Source organism: Pongo pygmaeus, chromosome X (genome assembly GCF_028885625.2).
Source record: "Pongo pygmaeus isolate AG05252 chromosome X, NHGRI_mPonPyg2-v2.0_pri, whole genome shotgun sequence".
NCBI classification, from domain to species: domain Eukaryota; kingdom Metazoa; phylum Chordata; class Mammalia; order Primates; family Hominidae; genus Pongo; species Pongo pygmaeus.
This window is the reverse complement of record NC_072396.2, coordinates 113,262,747-113,279,046: the sequence shown is the minus strand read 5'-3', so window position 1 is coordinate 113,279,046 and position 16,300 is coordinate 113,262,747.

Below are 16,300 nucleotides of genomic sequence, written 5' to 3'. Positions count from 1 at the left end.
ATAAATATAGGACACAGGTGGCCAGTATGTGTTTTGTGCAAAGGCAATATTATCCAACAGACAGCAGAATTCCTTTAGAATATGGTCATTTGCTGTATAGGCTTGGAGGGCTGAAGGAGAGGGTTTCCTCCAGGCAATTGTTTCTATTGTGTCAGGTTGCATAACACCAATGAAAGCCTGACTAAAATCCTGACTGGTCTACAACAAGGTTGTACACTAATTCTACTGTCACACCAATGAATCACTACAGCCTGCAACCATAACTAAGTCCAAGAAACAAAAACACAGCCTGGCATAGAGCTTCCTGGCATACATAACCTGCCCCCTCCATTATTTAAAATGTGGTCTTTAAACTGACAAGGGAGCTCCATTATGGATATCAACTTCTGTATTATTCTAGCAAGTGTACAAATTCCAGGTGACTCCATTTTGGTCACCTCAGGAACTAGAGAAGACTTACTGCTTTCTTCATTTTCTTGTTGTGATGTGTCCTCCAGATGTGTAGCTAAAAAGTCATCAACAGATGGCTCTGGCAGAGAAAAGTCTAATGGTTTGGCTGTTGACAAATCTCCATAAGAAGTTCTTTATTATTGATCATTATGGTAATACCACGCCTCACCCATTTGCCTCTAGACTGATAAGATCCAGGCTCCATTACTTGGAGAGCAGGAACCCACCTTGGTTCACCTCCTAACTAACTAGCAGAGACAAAGTCTTATGGTACAAACGAGTGCTATATAGGCACAGTCATTTTTTTCATTCATCATCTAGCAATTATTTATTAAATAATACCATCTGTTATATGGTGTTCTATGTTCAAACAGAGTAGCATCTGGAATTTGAATGTTTCAGTTTTCATTTAAGTCTAAGTGGATACAGTCAGGGCAAGGCTGGGGATGTCATATCATTAGTAAATCAACAAACAATTAATTACATTGAGCATAAAATGATAAAAGAACCAATCAAAGACCTAGCAAGTATTGAATAGTCTCCTTGAATAATCTGCTTCAGTGAATTCTTAGTTGTCTTCAGGATTCCCTGATCATAATTATTTTCTTGAGGGTGTTGAGATGTGATGGTGACAGTTTGGTGAATGCTCCTGACCACAAATTTCTTATATTCAGCTGAGGAATGTGTTCCCATGAAAGATAGTGGACTGAGCACATGTATTTACTGCTTCTCCTTTCCATAGTTTCATTGAAATGAAAGGAAACATATTTTCAATAGTATTAAAGCATAACAGTGCTAGAAACAAGAAAGGAATTCAGCAGTAACCCAGAAAGTTTGAGGAAATCATTAAAGAGAGAAAACAAATGGGATCTGATTAATGGGACAAATAGAGGAGGGAAATCTGCAACCTAAAACTAGGGTAGTAAGAGTCTTTCTTCCAAGATAACTTCACAGTAGTTTTAATCTTAGACTCAAGAAATACAAAAGCAAAGTAGTCCATGAGGCAGTTTTCACTAACAGACAGAGAGCCAAATAATGAGTGAACTCCCATTCACAATTGCTACAAAGAGAATAAAATACCTGGGAATCAAACTTACAAGGGATGTCAAGGACCTCTTCAAGGAGAACTACAAACCACTGCTCAATGAAATAAAAGAGGACACAAACAAGTGGAAGAACATTCCATGCTCATGGATAGGAAGAATCAATATCATGAAAATGGCCATACTGCCCAAGGTAACTTATAGATTCAATGCCATCCTCATCAAGCTACCAATGACTTTCTTCACAGAATTGGAAAAAAACTACTTTAAAATTCATATGGAACCGAAAAAGAGCCTGCATTGCCAAGACAATACTAAGCCAAAAGAACAAAGCTGGAGGCACTACACTACCTGACTTCAAACTGACTACAAGGCTACAGTAACCAAAACAGCATGGTACTGGTACCAAAACAGAGATATAGACCAATGGAACAGAACAGAGCCCTCAGAAATAATGCCACACATCTACAACCATTTGATCTTTGACAAACCTGACAAAAACAAGAAATAGGAAAGGATTCCCTATTTAATAAATAGTTCTGTGAAAACTGGCTAGCCATATGTAGAAAGCTGAAACTGGATCCCTTCCTTACACCTTATACAAAAATTAATTCAAGATGGATTAAAGACTTAAACGTTAGACCTAAAACCATAAAAACCCTAGAAGAAAACCTAGGCAATACCATTCAGGACATAGGCATGGGCAAGGAATTCATGTCTAAAACACAAAAAACAATGGCAACAAAAGCCAAAATTGACAAATGGGATCTAATTAAACTAAAGAGCTTCTGCACAGAAAAAGAAACTACCATCAGAGTGAACAGGCAACCTACAGAATGTGAGAAAATTTTTGCAATCTACTCATCTAACAAAGGGCTAATATCCAGAATCTGCAAAGAACTCAAACAAATTTACAAGAAAAAAGCAAACAATCCCATCAAAATGTGGGTGAAGGACATGAACAGACACTTCTCAAAAGAAGACATTTATACAGTCACAGACACATGAAAAAATGCTCATCATCACTGGCCATCAGACAAATGCAAATCAAAACCACAATGAGATACCATCTGACACCAGTTAGAATGGTGATCGTTAAAAAGTCAGGAAACAACAGGTGCTGGAGAGGATGTGGAGAAATAGGAACACTTTTACACTGTTGGTGGGACTGTAAACTAGTTCAACCATTGTGGAAGTCAGTGTGGCGATTCCTCAGGGATCTAGATCTAGAAATACCATTTGACCCAGCCATCCTATTACTGGGTATATACCCAAAGGATAATAAATCATGCTGCTATAAAGACACATGCACACGTATGTCTATTGTGGCACTATTCACAATAGCAAAGATTTGGAACCAACCCAAATGTCCAACACTGATAGACTGGATTAAGAAAATGTGGCACATATACAACATGGAATACTATGCAGTCATAAAAAAATGATGAATTCATGCCCTTGGAAGGGACATGGATGAAGCTGGAAACCATCATTCTCAGCAAACTATAGCAAGGATAAAAAACCAAATGCTGCATGTTCTCACTCATAGGTGGGAATTGAACAATGAGAACACTTGGACACAGGAAGGGGAACCTCACACAGTGGGGCCTGTTGTGGGGTGGGGGGAGAGGAGAGGGATAGCATTAGGAGATATACCTAATGTAAGTGACAAGTTAATAGGTGCAGCACACCAACATGGCACATGCATACTTATGTAACAAACCTGCATGTTTTGCACAAGTACCCTAGAACTTAAAGTATAATAATAAAAAAAGAATTGCATTCAGGAATGCTAGGCCAATAGAGTTACTATTTCTACCTACTGCCCTCCCTCCCATTCAGAGCAAAGGGTGTTGGACAACTTAGACTTGCCAAAAGGATTAAGCCTGAAAATTGCCTCTGCATTCTAAAGACAGTAAACTACCTGCCTCAGTAGAAACGTTCCAAGGGAATGGGGACATGAGAGTTCATCAGAGGAGAATTTGAGGTAACTTTAGATCCACATAATGATTGTCCACAAACCTATGGTTCTCACTCCTACTTGTATATTAGAATCATCTGGGAAGCAGTCATGTTGAGAACTACCACTCTAAAGCAGTCTTCCTAAATTTCCATGAGCATAAGAATCACCTGGGACCTTGTTAAATCCAGATTTTGATTCAGCAAATCTGAGGTATGGCTTGAGATTCTGCATTTCTACTAAGGGCCCAGGTTCCCAAGTCCAAGGCTTTTGGTGGAAGAACCAAACTTTGAATAGCAAAGATCTAAAAGAAACACAAAAGATTCAATTATAGTTTCAAAGTAATATAAATATTAAGCAACTTGATCACATGAAAGTAAAAGTATAGTTAACACAAGTGGGAAAGTGGGAGGAGATAGGAGAGTGAAGATAATTAAAAGGATGATTATTTCATTATCTTTTATATCTCACATTTCAGGGTAAATTGATACTGTCTAAAGTTGAAATAAGAAATATATGTTTAATTTATTATTGAAATCTATTAAAATACATAATATAGCAAATAAGAGGAAGTAAAATAAAAATAGAAAGCCATGAAAGTGAGCTAAAATTTTCATCTTTCAAATTTAATAAAAATAAAATTTACTGAGCACATATAAATACTATCATAAACATCTTACAAGTGTCAACTCATACAATCTTCACAACAACACTGTGAGGTAGGTACTGTTATTATCCTCATTTTTACTTTTGAGAAAACTGAGGCTTAGAGAGATTTAAAAAAATTGCTGAAGGCCACACACCAGGAAGTGGGAGAACCAACATTCAAACCCAGGCAATCAGGCTTCAAAATATATACTGTTAACCACTAACATCTCCTGAATGGAAAGGATTCAATAGATGCTATCTAAAACACCAAGAAAGAAAAGCATAAACACATTATCTAATGCTAAATTTGAAACTACCTGAAAAGTAGAAACTAGTATAAGTGTTATCTCTATCTGTGGGACTCAAGAGAAGCTGGGGGTGGAAATGAATAAATAAAAATTTACCTTTTATTTTAGAGACTTCTGAGTAGCTTGGAAGTGCTTTACCATGCACCAAATCATTTAATTTTAAAAACTGTCTTAATGCTTTTAAGAGCATTCAGGGCCAGTTACAGTGGCTCAAGCCTGTAATCCCAACATTTTGGGAGGCTAAGGCAGGAGGATCACTTGAGGTCAGGAGTTCGAGGCCAGCCTGACCAACATGGCAAAACCCCATCTCTTCTGAAAATACAAAAATTAGCCAGGAATGTTGGCATGCACCTGTAGTCCCTGCTACTAAGGGGGCTGAGAGAGGAGGATGGCTTGAGCCCAGGAGATCGAGGTTGCAGTGAGCTGTGTTCATGCCACCGCACTCCAGCCTGGGTGATGGAGAAATACACCAAAATATTAAAGATAACTGTTTTCTATCTGTGGGTGAGTTAGGGTAGGAAATTATGATCATTTTCTTTCTTCTTTTCAACATTTCAACCATTCAAACACAGAATGGTTTGAAGATTTTGAACACAAAATTTCCTGAAGTTACTTTTATCTTCTAAACAGTGGAAAAAATTTAAGATCTCAATGTGTAGGGCACATCATCAGAAACAGTAATGCTTTTTGATATCTTATTGAAAACAACTAACATAGAGAAGTTGGTGGTGGTCCTGGGACCTCCTTGAGACATCCTGAGAGGAAGACTAGATCAATGAAAAAAGTCTTACCCTAGTATGGCCCTGCAAAATCAATATGGATTATTATCTAAGTCTTCCTGATCCCTCTGCTTGGCTGTACTCTTTTACAGTCTTTTAAATATCAGAATCAATTCCAGCACATCAGAAAGTGCTTCCATCTGAGGCTTTCATGCAAACAGATTTTGGATATGCTACATTTAGCATGGTCAAGTTAACATGAAAACTGCCTTCTTGAAAAATACAATTCCTCCATACAATGAATTATTTATGAACAGATAACTCATCTTGACAGCTTTGAACAGCTTACATTTCTGGAGTGGTTCTCTTGTGGATGCCCCCTCCTGATCCAGTTCAAGACCCAGGCTAATCTGAGATCCCTTTCAGTTAAACGTGAAATTCAACCAGCCTAAAGAGGTGAGTCTGGGAGATCTTTCAGCATTAAAATTTCCTATGGATATGACTCAATATAACCTAGATTTTGCAGGGGCAGACAGTTCAGGATACCAGCATTCAATTAGTATGCTCTTAGAAACTCAGCAAAGGACTCTAATGTGTTTTACCTACTGACATGATATAAAGAATATATCTCTCTGGTTTGGAAAGTAATCCTCAGAGAGACTTGAGAATAGTACAAATAATAAAGACAGCCATAAAGCTACTTGTGGTTATTCTTGATTTCTGTTACAACAGAGTTGTCTTGAAAATTTGTACAGAATTCTTATATATAGATAATCTTGCTTTTGAGTTTCAAGCAAGTGGAAATGTCAGTAGTGACTTTTTGGGTTGAGAGGAAATAATAAAAAGAGGTGGTTGATGTTCACTCCATACATGGAAGCCAATAATTTCTTAGCAGCCTAGAAATTGTCCATTAGCTATTTCTGATAAGCTTCAAACCACACACTTTTTTCTTAGTAGACAATGAAGTGACTCAGAAATTTTTGACTTTTATGGAAGAAAAACACAGTAAAGATTGAGTTGCCCCAGGGAAGCTTATGCATCTTTTTTTTAGGGAGATGAGGGTCTCACAATATAGTCCAGGCTGGTGTGCAGTGACTATTCACAGGTACAATAATCACATACTGCAGCCTCAAACTCCTGGACTCAAGCAATTCTCCTGCCTCAGCCTCCATAGTAGCTTAGACTACAGATGCACACCACTGTGCTCAGCTCTAGATCTTGCATTTTTAAGGGAATGGACTCCCCTGCATCTCCTCTTGCTGCAGATGGGTACGAAGGGGTAAAGAGGTTGCCAGTTGCCTAAGAAAGTAACATTGGAAAGATGGACATTTTATTTAGTTGTTTCTTGTGTTTGATTTAACTAAACGAGACTTGAAATAATGTCCTCAGATATTATTGGAATATATTATCAAACCTGGAGCCATCAGATGCAGAGTCTTTGTGAAACCCTGAAAACTTCCAGAGAAGATGGCAACTTGAATCCATGGCAGGTACTTAAATGGGAAGATTCCTTATTGAGAATGCTCTTATAGATTTTTGCAGTAGTATCATCTGATGCTTGATACACCTGGGCAAGATCATTTTACCAAGACCTGCCTGATAACAAGAATATCAAGGAGTTACTCAACTCCTAAAGCTGGACACAGGAGTTGGGCTGGCAGATGAGTGCCTTGTCCACAGAAGACTCATAATTTTTTATAAGCTCACAGGGTATAAATTTATACCTGTTGTGAGGACTTAATGAAATGCTAAATCTCTTGTTTTTCTATCACTTAGGGTGAAATGCATAGTGAATTGGTACAGCAACTAGAAGTACACTGAGTAACACTGGATCCTTTTTGAAAGTTCCTAGGTCCTCACAGAAAATGTTGAGAAATCTGTTGGACAGTTTACTCTAATTAAAATGTTCTAATTTTATAAATGTCTTCAACACTGATTCCTGTGTGTATGGACAAATTCCTTCTCAAGAGGTTTTTGTACCACTCAAGATACTTCCTTGACAAATGACAAAATATAAAAAGCAATAGTTTTTAAGCATTTGATAGTGAACATACAGGTCTGCTATGCTCAGCAGAGGAAAAACATACAATTTGACTTTCACATACTCCTTGGCTTTCTGCCTGTGGGAAATTTCCAAATTCCAGTGCAGGGAAATGGAGCCCAGGCAGAAAGCAGCGGTCTTGTGGAGTGAAAGAAAGAGAGATCAGAATTATGAGCTGCTAAGTTGACTGAAATTTGTAGGGAAGTTACTGGAAATTAGGGGGTTAAAGGAATTTGTGTAAGAATGCTTTTTGTTTCCTTGACCAACTCTTCAGCGCTTCCTGTTTAGGTTAGAACTCTATGAGGCCTAGCAGAGAATCTTTATTAGGAGTCTGGGAGCTGAATGGAAATTTCATAATATACATAGCACTGAGGATATTTTAGAGTTCCGAACCCTCCAGAATGAAGAGACCTTGGTGAACACACTAGACAGTCACTTGAGACCTGAGAAAGGCCACACATTAGGAATAAGAACCACAAACTAGGATTAAGGGTTATAAGTCTGGGGGAAGAATAAAAATAGCTGCCTTCCACCCCCAAATGAAGCCTAAAACCAGGACTTGATAAGATCCAAGAGATTCAGCAGTAATTTCAGTGCCTTCCAGAAAAACAAACAAACAAAATAAAACAAAAAAAACTTAATCCTGAAAGAAGATAACCTAATTCAGAGTTTCTACAGCATGTAATTCACAATGTCCAGCATACAATAAAATAATTCATAGACCTGTGAAAAATCAGAAAATGTGAACCACAATACTAAAACCTAATTTATTAGGAGACCTAGAAATTATCCAGCTATTGGAATTAACAGGAGGAAAGTTTAAAATAGTTATTATAAATATGTTTTATAAATTAGAGAAAAATGTGGAAAACTGTAAAGAAATGTAAAAATTCAACAGAGAAAAGGAAATCCTGAAAAGGAAAAGATGGAAATTTTAGAACTAAAAAAATATATATCTAAAATAAGGAAGTCATTGAAATAGAAGACTACTGAACATAACAGAAAAAGCTTAGTGAACTCAAACGCAGATCTTATGCTGCCTCAAAGATAGAAATTATCCAAACTGAATCAAAGATATTACCCAGAAACAGAATAAAGAAAAAAAATACACATCAGAGACTTTTAGGGCAATATCAAATGATTTAGCCTATATATAATTGGAGTTTTGGGAGGAAAGGAGAGAGCGAGAGTAAAGCATAAAAATTTTTGAAGGGATAATGATTGAAATTTTTGAACATTAAAAAAGGATACCAAACAACAAATCCAAGAAGCTCCACAAATCTCAAGCAAGACAAATATGCAGAATGCACTTAGACATCATAGTCAAATTCTGAAGACCAAGGGAAAATAGAAAATCATGAAAGTAGACAGAGACTACAGTAGCATTACATATAAGAGAACCATGATAAGAATGACAGCTGGTTTCTTATCAGAAATAATGAAGGACAAAATAATCTTTTAAAAATGGAGGTAAAATATAGACATTTTAGATAGAGCAAGTTGACAGAATTCATCTCCCACAAACCTGCACTGTAAGAAATATTAAATGAAATTAAATAGGCTGAAAGGAAATAATGTCACATAGAAACCTAACTTTTCAGAAAGAAATAAAAAGTATCAAGAAGAATAAATTGATCAATAAACATGAGTACATTTCTAAATATTTATTTTTATTTTTATACATATGGATTATTTAATGTCTTAAAAACTATTGGCTATTTAATGTAAAAATAATGACAAAGAAAGTGCAGTTTATGGCATATGTGAAAATGAAATATATGATAATAACCCAAAGGATGGGAGAGCAGTAATTGAAATATACTTCATAAAGTTATTGAATATTTCATGTAGTAATATATTTCTAATGTAGACTGTGATAAGTTAAATATGTATTGTGATCTCTGTAATAGTTATTAAAAATAATACAAAAGGGAATAATTAAATTGCCAATAGGGGAAATACACTAAAACATTTAAATTTGATTAAGCCAAAAAAGATTAGGAAAGTAAGAACAGAAAAATAAAGGGCAGATGAGGCAAATAGAAATCAAATGCCAACATGGTAGACTTAAATAAAAAGTATCAATAATTATGTTAAATGCAAATAGACTAAACACCCCAGTTAAAAGGCAAGACATCAGTATATTACTAACTATGGTGGCTACTGGGCAAAACTCCTCTGCTATCATCAAACGATGATAAAGTAAGATCCTACTTTAGGTTTCTTATGTCTTTTACTTGATATACCTTTTAAACATAAATACATAAAAAGCTGAAAATGGAAGGATGGAAAAAAGTATTCCATGCAAGCTCTAAGCATACGAATGATGTAATGGCTATATTAATATCAGACAAAGTAGAACTCATGATGAAGAGAATTACTAGAGATAAGGAAGGTCATTTTATAATGATAAAAGAGATAAATTATCAAGAAGAGATAACCATCCTATATGTGTTGCACCTAAAGGCAAAGTCCCCAAATATATGAAGCAAACTCATCAGACATAAAGTGTTGACAAATTTACAAATGTAGAGACTTTAACATCATTTTTCTCAGTAATTTATAGAACATGTACAGAAAAAAAAATAGAAAACATATGGAAGACTGAAACAACATCATCAACAATTTGACCTAATTGACATGTGTAGACTATCAGACCCATTAACGGCAAAATACACATTTGTCTAAAGAATTTTTACCAATATAGATTATATGTTGGGCCACAAAATAAGTCCTGATACATTTTTAAGGATGGACAGTATACAGACTATGTTCTCTGACCACACAGTGATTAAAATAGAAACCAATAACAGCAAGATATACAGAGTCCCCAAATATTTTGAAATTATATAAAACACTATTAAAAAAACTCATCAAAGAAGAAGTCATGAGAAAGATTAGAAAATATTTTTGAATGAATGGCTAATAAAACAACATATCAAAAATTGTGCGATGCAGCTAAAATACACCTTAGAAAGAAATTTATAGCTTTAAATATCTATATCAGGAAAGAAAAAATAAAATTAATGACCTTCATTACCAACTTAAGAAATCAGAATAAGAACCAATTAGGAGGTGGAGCAAAATGGTGGAATAGAAAGATCCACTGATCATCCTCCCAACAAGGACATAAAGTTAACAACTATCTACACAGGAAAACACCTTAATGAGAACCAAAAATTAGGTGAGAACCCATACTACTTGGTTTTAACTTCATATCATTGAAAGAGGCACTGAAAAGATAGAAAAAAAACAGTCTGAAATCACTGACACCACCCCTCCCCAACCCTAGCAGCAGAGGTATGCTGCAAAGAGCCTCTCTGAGCACTGGGGGAGGGAGAACACAGTAATTATGAGGCACTGAACTCAGTGCTGTACTGTTAGAGTGGAAAGAAAACCCAGGCCAAACTCAGGTGATGCCTGACCATGGAGGGAGCATTTAGACCAGCCCTAGCCAGAAGGGAATTGCCCATCCCAGCAGTTCAAACATGAGTGCTTGCAAACCTTGCCACAAAGGGTTACAGAACTCTGTGTCTCCAAGTAAACTTGAAAGGCAGAATAGACCATAATGACTGCAACACTTAGGTGAGTCCTAAGGCTGAACTAGGCCCAGAGACAGTAGACTATGGGGGCACATGACATAATGAGACACCAGCTGGGGCAGCCAAGGGAGTGCTGGCATCACTCCTCCCCTAATCCCTAGTTGCACAGCTTGAGTCTACAAAAGAGACCCCTTTTTTCCACTTGAGAGAGGAGAGGGAAGGGTGGGGAGGACTTTGTCTTGCATCTAGGATACCAGCTCAGCCACAGCAGGATAGGGCACTGCAGAGTCGTGAGGACCCTATTCCAGGCCCTAGCTCCCATACAACATTTATAGACACATTCTGGGCCAGAAGAGAACCCAGTGCCTTGAAAGAAAGGATCCAGTGCTGGAAGCATTCATCACCTGTTAACTGAAGAGACCTTGGGCCCTGAATAAGAAGCAGTGATACCCAGATACTACATCGAGGGCTTTGGGTGAGCCTTTGAGACATGCTGGCTTCAGGTAAGACTCAGTACATTACCATCTGTGGTGAGTACTGGGCAAAACTCCTGCTTGAGAAAAGCAGAGAGAAAAGTAAAGGGAACTTTGACTTGCACCTTAGGTACCAGCAGAGCCCATGAGGGTAGAGCACCAAGCAGACTCCTGGGTTCCCCTATTCCAGGACTTGACTCTTGGATGGCATTTTTGTACCTGCCTTGGGACAGAGGGGAGTCCACTGCCCTGAAGGGTGAATCCCAGACCAGGCAGCATTCACCACAAGCTGAATTAAGAGACCTTGAGCCTTAAGGGAACATCGGCAGTAATCTGGCAGTACCCTTGCTGGCCTGAGGTGGTGGTGGCTATGGGGTGAGGCTCCTCTGCCTTTGAAAAGGGAAGAGAATATTGAGAAGAACTACATCTTGTTGTTAGAGTGACAACTCAGCCACAGTGCAATAGAACACCAGGTAGCCTTCTAAGGTTTTTTACTGTAGTCCCTGACTCTTGGATGGCATGTCTGGTACACATCCAGATCCTGGGTGACCTCACCGCCATGAAGGGAAGGATACAGGCCTGGATGGCTTTGCCACCTGCTGATTGTAGAGCCCCAGGGCCTTGAGTGAACATAGGCAATAGCCAGGGAGTGGTTACAGCAGGACATGACTGAGAACCAGTGTTGTGCTGGCTTTAGGTTTGACCCCTTATAGTCATAGTAGTTATAGCCACCGGGGTGCTTATGTCACTCCACCCCAGCTTTAGGTGGCTCAGAACAGAGGAGAGACTGTATGTTGGACAGAAAGTGAGGGAAGAGAACAAGAGTCTTTGCCTGATAACCTAGAGAAGTATCCCAATTCTGGTCCAAGACTATTAAGGAGGTACCTCTACAAGTCTGCAAATACTATGGTGTTACTGGGCTTGGGGTGGCCCCTAAAGCAGATACAGCTTAGATCAAAATACCCAAGTCCTTTCAAATATCTAAAAAGCCACCTGAAGAAGGACAGCTACAAATAAGGCCAGACAGTGAAGACTACAATAAATACCTAACTCCTCAATGCCCAGGCATCAAACAGCATCTACTAGCATCAGCATCATCCAGGAAAACATGGCCTCACTAAATGAACTAAATAATGTACCAGGGACCAATCCTGGAGAAACAGAGATATGTCACTTTTCAGACAAATAACTTAAAATAGCTTTGTTGAGGAAACTGAAATTCAAGATAACACAGAGAAGGAATTTAGAATTCTATCACATGAATTTAACAAGGAGATTAAAATAATTAAATGAATCAAACAGAAATCTGGAGCTGAAAAATGCAATTGGCATACTGAATAATGCATCAGAGTCCTTTAAAAGCAGAATGAATCAAGCCAAAGAAAGAATTAGTGAGCTAAAAACAGGTTATTTGAAAATACACACTCAAAGGAGACAATGGAAAATAAAAAACAATGAAGCACACTTATGGGATCCAGATAACAGCCTCAAAAGGGCAAATCTAAGTTATTGGGCTTAAAGAAGAGGTACAGAAAGAGATAGGAGTGGAAAGCTCATTCAAAGGGAAATAACAGAGAACTCCCCAAACCTAGAGAAATATATCAATATCCAAGTACAAGAAGAATATATCATGCCAAGCAGATTTAACTCAAAAACTACCACAAGGCATTTAATAATCAAATTCCCAAAACACAAGGATAAAGAAAGGATCCTAAAAGCATCAAGCAAAAGAGACAAAGAACATACAATAGAATTCCAATACATCTGTCTGGGCATTGAGGAGACTTTTCAGTGGAAACCTTACAGGCCAGGAGAGAGTGGCATGACATATTTAAAGTGCTGAAGGAAAAAAAATTATTTACCTTAGAATAGTAAATTCGCAAAACATCCTTCAAACATGAATGAGAAATAAAGATTTTCCCAGACAAACAATAGCTGAAACATTTCATCAACACCAGACCTCTCTTACAAGAAATGTTAAAGGGAGTACTTCATTGAGAAAGAAAAGGACATTAATGAGCAATAAATAATCAACTGGAGGTACAAAACTCACTGGTAATAGTAAGTACACAGAAAAACAAAGAATTTTGTAACTTTATAATTGTGGTACATAAACTACTCTTATCCTAAGTGGGAAGACTGAAAGATAAGCCAATCAAAAATAATAACCATGACAACTTTTTAAGGCATAACCAGTACAATAAGATATAAATAGAAACAACAAAATGTTAAAAAGTGAGGGAACTAAGTTAAGGTGTAGAGTGTGTATGAGTTTTCTTTCTGCTTGTTTGTTTATGCAAATAATGTCGTTTTTATTAAGTTAAAATAATGGGTTATGAGATAGTATTTGCAAGCCTCATGGTAACCTCAGAGCAAAAAACATGCAATGGATACACAAAAAATAAAGAAGCAGGAAACTAAATCATATCACCAGAGAAAATCATCTTCACTACAGAAAGGCAGGAAGGCAAGAAAGAAGGAAGAGAAGATCATAAAACAATGGGAAAACATATAACAGAAAAGCAAGAGTAAGCTATCAATTATAACTTGAGTTACTGATCAATAATAAGAGTTACTTATCAATAATAACATTCAATGTAAATGGACTAAACTCTCCAATTGAAAGGCATAAACTGGCTGAATAAATAAAAAAAACAAGGCCCATTGATCTGTTGCCTACAAAAAACCCACTTCACTTACAAAGACACATATGGACGGAAAATAGAGGGATAGAAAAAAGGTATTCCATGCCACTGGAAACCAAAAAAGAGCAGGAGTCACAATTCTCATATCAGACAAAATAGATTTCAAGACAAAAACTATAAGAGACAAAGAAGGTCACTATATAATGATAAGGGGATCATTCATCTAGAAGATATAACAATTGTAAATATATATGCACCCAACACTGGAGCACCAAGATATATAAAGCAAATATTATTGGAGCTAAAGAGAGATAGACCCCAACACAATAATAGCTGAGGACCTCAATAGCTGGAGACCTCAACAGCTGACATTCAGCATTGGATAGATCTTTCAGACAGAAAAATCAACAAATAAACATTGGACTTAATCTGAACTATAGACCAAATGGATCTAATAGATATTTAGAGAACATTTCATTCAATAGCTTCAGAGTACCATTCTTTTCCTCAGCACACAAATCATTCTCAAGCATAGACCATATATTAAGTCATAGAACAAGTCTTAAAATATTTTTAAAAACTGAAATAATACCACACATCTTCTCTAAGCACAATGGAATAAAACTAGAAATTAATAACAACAGGAATTTTGGAAACTATACAAATACATGGAGATTAAACAATATGCTCCTGGATGACCAGTGGGTCAATGAAGAAATTAATAAGAAAATTAAAAAATGTCTTGAGACAAATGATGATGAAACACACATGCCAAAATCTATGGAATGCAACAAAAGCAGTACTAAGAGGAAAGTTTATAGCTATAAGTGCCTACATGAAAAAAGAGAAAAAACTTCAAATGAGTGATCTAATGATACATCTTAAAGAACTAGACAAGCAAGAGGAAACCAAACCCCAAATCAGTACGAGAAAAGAAATAATGATCAGAGCAGAAATATAAAGTTGAAATAAAAAAGATAGATAAATCAAAAAGTGTTTTTTTAAAGTTAAACAAAATTGACATACATTTAACCAAACTAAGTAACAAAAGAGAGAAAATTTTCAAATAAAATCAGAACTGAAAAAGGAGACATAACAACTGATACTGCAGAAATTCAAAGTATCATTAATGGCTACTGTGACCAACAATATGCCAATAAATTGGAAAATCTAGAGCAGACAACTTCCTAGATCCATTGAATCTACCATGATTGAACCAGGAAGAAATCCAAAATCTGAACAGACAAATAACAACTAACAAGAATGAAGCCATAATAAAGTCTTCTGCTAAAAAAATCCCAGGATGTATAGCTTCATTGCTGAAATATTACAAACATTTAAAGAAGAATTAATACCAATCTTACTCAAACTATTCCAAACAATAGAGGAAGAGGTAATATTTCAAAACTCATTATACGAGGCCAGTATTGCCCTGATATAAAAATCAGATGAAGACACATAAGAAAAACAAAACTACAGACCAATATCTCTTAGGAATATTGATGCAAAAATCCTCAACAAAATACTAGCAAACTAAATTCAACAATACATTAGAAAGATCATTCGTCATGATCAAGTGGGATTTATCCCTGGGATGTAACAATGGTTCAACATATGCAAATCAATCATATCATATGTTGATATGATACATCATATCAACAGAATGAAGAATAAAATTCATATAATTATTTAAACTGATGCTGAAAAAGGTTTTGATAAGATTCAACATTTTTTATGATAAAAACGCTTACAAAACTGGGTATAGAAAGAATATACTTAAACAGAATAAAAGACATATATGACAGACCCACGGCTAGTATCATACTGAATGGGGAATAAGTGAAAGCTTTTCCTTTAAGATCTGAAACATGACCAGGATGCCCACTGTCACCACTGTTACTCCGTATCTTACATGAAGTCTTAGCTAGAGCAATCAGACTAATGAAAATCCAAAATGAAAATGAAGATGTCAAATTATCCTTGTTTGCAGATGATATAATCTTATATTTGGAAAAACCTAAAGACTCCACAAGAAAACTATTAGAACTGATAAACAAACTTAGTAAAGTTACAGGATACAAAATTAACATACAAAAGTCAGTAGCATTTCTATAACCAACAGTGAATGACTTAAATAAGAAATAAAAAAGTAATCCCATTTACGATAGCCACAAATAAAATTAAATATGAGGAATTACCAAAATAAGTGAAAGATCTCTATAATGGAAACTATAGGACACCAAAAAATATAAAAGTATTCCATGTTCATGGATTGGGAGAATTAATATTGTTGAAATGTCCATATGACCCAATGCAAGCTACAGATTCAATGCAATCCCTATCAAAATATCAATGACACTCTTCACAGAAGTAGAAAAAAGAATCCTAAGCTTCACGTGGGACCACAAAAGGCCCAGAATAGCTGCATCTATTCTAAGTAAAAAGAAAAAAACTGGAGGAATCACATTACC